Raw genomic sequence first — 7,256 nt, 5'->3', positions numbered from 1 at the left:
AGGAAATGATTTTCTGAACTTTTAGGTAAGCTAATAGCTAAGGAAGACATGTTGTTCATTTTTGTTCTGTGAGATCCTGGCTGTCAATGATAAGTAGTGCCATATCCAGTGATACACATGGATGTGTCCTCACACTGAGGGGATGTGTTTTGTGAAGAAATTCCATATTGAAAATGTTGGGGACATCTTGGGTGCATTCTAGAAGTACAATGTATGTTAGATAGATCAGGGAAGCAACTGGGTGTGTTCTCATTCCAGCTTGCATAGGGGTAGGGTGTCTCATCTTGTCTTAGTAACAAGTTTCATAGATTAATTTTCAACAACTTATAAATAAGTCTGAGTGATATTATTATTCACAAAACAGCTAAAAGTATGATTTGTAATATTCATTGATAAATATATCATCCCTAAGAATCTAGTCTAACAGTGGGCTTGAGCTCTTAGCCCTTACATCTAAGTGACAAACTTCAAGGGCCAAGGCCTCTTGATGAGGCTAATAATTATTGCATATAGTTGTATCCTAGAGCGGGGATGAGGACGAAGACTTGACGGCCTTCCTCATTCATTGGTGTTCCTTAGTCGCTTGAAAATAATATACCAAGAGGGAGTGTCCATCTTTCTTTTGCATATCTAGACCCTTGGGTTTCTTGCGACTTGGAATAATACTTAACCCATCAAAATCACTAAAAAATTCAAGTATTCTTCTTCCATCCTGTTCTACATCCAAGCATGGACTTGGATTGATTAGCATTGGTATTGCATTGTGGTTGGCTTAAAAGGTGAGAGTTTTGGCCTATGCAATAATGAGGACTAAGGCTCACTCAAATTGAAATCTCATTGGTTTTTTCCTTGTTCTTGAAGTTACAGAGGATAGATTTCAAGAATAGTCTCTCAACTATCCTAAGTGTTAACATCTTAATGTTTCTTCTTCCTTGAAAGAAGCATTCTTAGCCATATTTTGAGCTTGAGTAAAGTTGGCTATTTCATCCTTGATAATGGCATCTCCAAACCCTCCATTTTTTAGCCAACATGGAATGCATTTCCAGCTTGCTTATTCAAGATTGTGAGAGTGGTACTTTTACTTCTCAACCCTATGCTTGAGTATATATGCATTCAACCTTGTATTTTGGGTGGATAGGCCATGAACAAGAGTGGCTTAATAGCCATTGTTAGTATGGGTGCACTCACACAAGATATGCACATATAATTGTACATATTAATGTATAAAGAACATCCCTTTGCTGCAATAATGGGTGATGGCACCAAGAATTCCCTTCATGGGAAGTATGGTTATATATACCTTACCATTGGATTTTTTTAGTAGAGTGAGATTTGAGGAGGGATGGATTAACAAGGTAAAAATAAGGGCATTTGAATTGATAACCTTCTTAACCCAATGAATCAAATTTGTGAACAACCTTTAAGTGGATTGATGAGTTACCTAGCATTTATGTAAGGTTGAGGAAGCTCCCATTTAAAACAATTGTTATGCATGCCTTCATATGTCAGTGGCATAAGTCAATAATTATTATATGAATGAAAAGATAGTGCTATTGATTGTAGGAGTTTACAAATGAGGGTAATGTAGCCTCGTTTGATTCCTTTGATTAGTGGCCTTCCATTGCTATTGTTTATTCAATGTCCACATTCTACTTGACATAGATAATGAGCTGAGTTGGGATATTGGGAATCTTCATGTCTTCTAGGTAATAAAGTTATGCATATTGGATTCTTCACTACTTGAACAATATGAAATATACATGAGTGGCTTTTGATTTGTCTTCGGAGTCTCACATTTAATTATTGTTTGTCTGTACCATGTAGTAGTAGACCATACAAGCTTTCCTGATTGAACAAGGCTTGAATGTTTTTTTTTCCATTTGTAATGGATGGTAGTTCAAATTGAATTATCTCTATTGTAAGTCCCAGGGAGGCCCAGTTGGTTTACTTATGGATGATGAAAAGTAGAATTAGAGGGTTTTCAAAGAATATTTTCCTTAACATTATTTGCATGTCTTTTTATTTTTTGTTGGCAAGGTTAGTTTGGAAAATTCAATGCAAAATATAAAGTCCTATCTGGTTAAGTACCATATATCACATTTTTTAAAATGCCTCCTATGGGTGTTGTACAAAATATGCATGGTAAATGATCTACATCCCTACTTTTATACTCAGATAATGATTATGGTGGTGGTCAGATATAAAGTTGGCCATTTGGTTAGAGGGTACAATATTTTCCATTATGGAAAAACTCTGCTGCTTATTGATAATTTGATACACTATTACTACTATCATTTAGTTTCTTCATTATCCAGTGCATCCATTTCATTTGGTGGCTTCTTATCTCAGACAGAGTTAAAGGAATTTATTTTTCTATGGCATCCTATGGAGGTTTTGAAGAACACAATTACTTATCTAATCTATTCAGAGGTAAGATGGAAGAATGTTATTGTCAAACATTTCTTATCTTGTTGGTTCCGTAGAATTTAATTCTATTTCCACTCCCTTCATGTGCCACAATTGGTGAATTTGTCAACTGTGGCTCAAGGATGTTCATTGTGCCATGATAGATTTGTTAACTGGCAACTCACTTTGATGGAGTCTGTGTAGAGCATAAATTTATCTCAAGTATCATTTGGAAGTATTCTAGAATCTAAATAGAATGATGTTGCATGATATGAATATTTAGTGCCAATTCAAATCACATCATTGTGCCCTCACAGTCCTTCAAATCTCTAATTTATCTCCTCTAATTTACCTATCACTACCATTCAAATCTCTAATTTATCTACCCTATAAGCTCGCCTTGGGTTTGAGGCAATCCAAATTCAAAGCTCTAAACTCAAACTTGCCTCCTGGGTTATTGAATCCTGGCTGGCTCATCAAGCACCCATTTGGAAATTCTTGAAGTTACCTTCAGGAGAAGTTTCTATAGGCTCAATTGATACCACTGTGAAGCTCTGGAGAGATTCAAAATGTCTTCATACTTTCATAGGACACATAGGTACATCTGATATAAAGTACATATTAATTTTATGGGGTGCTTTAAGCATGGACGAGACGTGCAATATCAATCCAAACCATTAATCTGACCTGCTTTATTGCACTGCCTATGGTAAGTGAAGTGAATTTATCATATTATATTAAAAGCTAGCTAGCCCTTCTCTGAGCTACTATTTTAACAGAGATCCTCAACATTATGAGAAAAATTGTAAAACAAAGGAGTTTGAGTAAATATGTAGATAATCTTGGACTTCATATGATGTCTTGTAACTTTTATGTAACATATTTGTCTATTTACCATGAAACCATATCTTTTGACATTGCAAGTAAAATCAAAATATCTTGTTTCTTCTTCACACACCATCTCTGGAATTATCATGTGAGTTGTAGGTGTCTTTATACTCTCTTTCTTCATGCATACTTTCTTAAACTGTGTTGTTTCTTTCCTTTCTCATACAATTTGAAGAATATCTGCTTATTTTGAAAAGTAAGAATTCATTCAAGAGTTTCTAAAAATTGGCAGGGTGTTATTTGAAGGGTAGATAAATAACATGTCATTGTGCACTATTCAAATCTCTAATTTTTCAAGGCATCTGAATGCCATATTTTTCTCCAGATCGAGGCTTTGTGGGGAAGTGAAGAGCGAGAAAGTTGTTGGGCATACCTTTGCTTAACTGAATACTCAGATAAACCCCACCCTCTACATTCTCATTCGTCGAGGTTCTTTACAGCACAGCCATGTGACTTCTGTTTTGTTGAGGCCGCCAAATGGAATGAGTGTGAAGGTGGAGCCCCAATATCCCATCTTATCAATAATCCTAAAGCTCTGTCCCATGAAGAAATATCAAAGAGACAATTTTCTCCTTGCTATCCAATCATATCTTTAAATGAGTGAGATCCTAAGAGTCAAGCAGCTGGTAATCCATGATGTTATTCTTACAAATATTGATATTTTTACCATTTCCTAAAATCCAAGTAAACTGATCCATTATTATTGGAATGGAAAATTTCATAAGTCTCCAAATGGATGGCCATCATCTCGCTTGGAGAGTATGATATGGAGACTACTTTCTTTCCCATTTGAAATATTTTTTGTGAAACTACAAAACCTTTTTCCACCATTCATACTTCCCTGACACTAGCCTTCATAGGAGTTCAACACCCATTGCTAGAATCCTTGATTCCAAGCCCACCATGAGATTTGGGTTCTTAGACAATAGACCAGTTAACCAAGTGAAATATTTGGAATTGGATTCCCCTCTTTACTAGAGAAATCATCTTAATTATTGAGCTAGAGTTTGCTTAACAATAGCCTAAGTAAGCATTGGAGAAAATTGATAGATGGGAAACATCTAAATTGGTATTTTTGCCAGGGAGAGTTTTTCTCCTTGGGAAGATAAAAATGTTTATGGAACAATCTTGAGGGAAAGGAGAGCATTCCCATGCCATTATTATTTCCTGTTATGTGTATAATCTTAATATATTTTGGGAAACACAACTAAATATTTCCTGTCCTACTAATGTCCTACTGCTTTTGGTGAGAAAAAACAATAGAATTAAGGCAAGGAATTCTAATATGGTAACTCCAAAATTACTGGAATCAAGACCAATTAAAAATGGCTTGTGAGTTGTCGTCCCTTCCTAACCAAGAAGAGCGCATGAGGGCTTTGATGGGAGGAGACAAAAACTCAATTTCATTTTCTCAAGAATGAGATGCATGAGTTTGAGTTAATACAAATGATGCATGAACTAGAGGGCCAAATTCTCTTTCTGAGGAGGAGATTCAAGGATCTGAACAATATTAGCTTATTGCACAATCCTACTATTTTTGTGAGAGCATTGGTGTTCTTGAGTAAGATGAAGTTGTAGATCCTTCCTCTCCTTCAAAAGTTTAGGAAATTTACTTGGGGAAAATAAGGAATGAAATGAAGGGTCAACAATTTTTTCTCATGAAAGACATTCAAGAATTTTAAAGAAAATAAAATGTTTCCCAAACATGTTCTCATAAAGGTTGTGTTGCTTTAGAAGATACTTTTGCAGATCCAAATATTTACATTCTTGATGAGTACTTTAGGATCATGACACTACTATGTTATAGACATTTTTGTGCCTTACAGCTATAAGCATGAAATGTCCATAATCTAAGGGATCCAAAGTCCCTAAACATGTTGTTCCTACCCCTACAGGAACAAGGCTAACAAATCACAGCAATTCACAGAAGTTCTCCACCAGAAACTGCTCAAAAACAAGTCAATTCAGGATCAATTCAGAGGCTCCACTAGCTGTCTGCGCTGAAATGCAGAGATTACACTGGCTAGGTGCACTGCAACGCAGGTAGAAGCACTACCAGGGTGCGCTGAGCGGGAAGTGACAAATGGCAAGTTCATTCAACGAGGTGGAAAAGACCCTGGAAGCTTCCAGAATCTTCTCCAATGACACTTGCCTCAATGAATTCGACTAGTGATGAGTAAGAGGCTCTTAGTCTCCAAGTGGTAGCAAGAACTGACAGAGGGAGAGGACACTAGTCAGATCTCAAGCTGACTCATCCTCTCTCCAAACATCTATATATGGATCTCTCTTCCATGAGATCCAGGAGGTTGGAATTTTGTTGTTGCAAAGAATTGTTGTTGGTTTGAGACTGGAATCATTGGGTGCTTAATGCTTTGAAGGGACGTGAAGATAGGAATTTCATTTGTTGGGAAGGAGATGCTGGATTGGAACTCTCTTGGTTGTATCTCCTCCTGAACCTTGTTATTCATCAATAAAGCTATCTTGGTTTCTCCTATATACTGATGTATCTTTGATGTATGATTGCATTAGTATGTTTAGTTTATTTCTAATCCTGAACTAGTTATGAATATGAATCTATGTCTTTGTGTAGCGTTCTCTTCTTGTGATCTTGCAGGGACCTGTTGAAGCTGGGCGAGCGAGAAGGCAAGTAGCTGGGAACTCTCAAAGAGAAGAGAAACCGGATCGAGGGACAAACGGAAGACACCGGTTAGTCCATCTATCTCTCTTCATTCTTAATTCATAAAGGAAGAATACTAGAATAGCTGTGTCTGTTTGTTGCTAAGGCACTATCACACCTTAGGTGGATAGGATCGACCTGCATAGGCATTTTTCCCCACAACAAATTGGCGACTCCGCTGGGGAGATCTGTTTAGTCATTTTACTTGTGTCTCTATCATTGTTTGTTTCATAGACTCAACAGCAACAATCGAACTGCATCTGCTATTCTCAGATGCAAAGTAGACAGCTGCTGCTTTGATCCAATTAATGGATTTGTCTATGATCTGAACAATGGACTCACAAATGATTTGATGATCCTTTGTGATAGATCTTAGTCCTCCCTCAAAGCATCCCTTTGATTGTACCTTGCTTGTTGCTTTTATTTGGCCTAAAACCGTAGATTAATCAGCAGACTGTGACCCAAAACCCAGTGAGGAACTCTCGTTTCTCCTTCAGCGCAGACTCTGTGAAGAGGTTCTTCATTTCAACACAGGTCCCGTGAAGGCTACCTGCGCTGAATGTCAAAACCTCTGTGTTGAGGGTGCGTTGATCCAGTTAGGCCTTGTGCAGCTGGGGTTCTCTGCTCTGTTTTGCCTTGTTTTGATCTCTGATTTTTGCAGCCTGTAACCAGCATAGGTACCTGTCTGATAACTCCTTTTCTCTGCTTAAATTCCGCCTCCTTTTGTACAAAAAGACTGTGAGTGTTTTTATGTGTTTGTGGCGTCATTTATAGTTTTCCTTTGCAAGAGTGAAATAATCATCCTGTAGCCCTTGATTCAGATCTGTTGATTGTGATCTTAGGAGAGAGTTCATTGGTTGTTTACAGTTGATTATACATTTACTTTTGCTTTTGGTTTGAGTTTGTCTCTTTTAAGTGTCGAAACAAGTGCTCATTTCGAAGGTCGTAAAGTGTTGTATTCTCTTCTACCCTTTCTGATTTCGAAAAAGTAAACTTGTTTGTATTTGTCATTTAAAAGAAAATTCAAAGTTGTACAAAGAGCTTTCTTTTTAGGCATCAATATTAAGAAAGTGGAAAACAAACACCTGCATTGTGCATTTGCATCTTGATGGTTTGCATGCTTGATTTAGGAAAAGTGCATTAGAGTGTGTCGATTGCTCTTTGAGAAAAGATGGTGTCTTTCTTTTCCCTTTGTAGCTAGGATTTTCATTGTTGAAAAGATATAAAAGCTTGCTTATCATCTTTAGACTGCATTTAGGAATTGTATCATACATCTCGTGGTGAT

The sequence above is a fragment of the Pinus tabuliformis genome, chromosome 6 (assembly GCF_031772625.1).
Source record: "Pinus tabuliformis cultivar Carrire ecotype Pingquan chromosome 6, CPIR1, whole genome shotgun sequence".
Taxonomy (NCBI): domain Eukaryota; kingdom Viridiplantae; phylum Streptophyta; class Pinopsida; order Pinales; family Pinaceae; genus Pinus; species Pinus tabuliformis.
The sequence above is the reverse complement of the archived record's forward strand: the minus strand, read 5'-3'. Positions refer to the sequence as shown.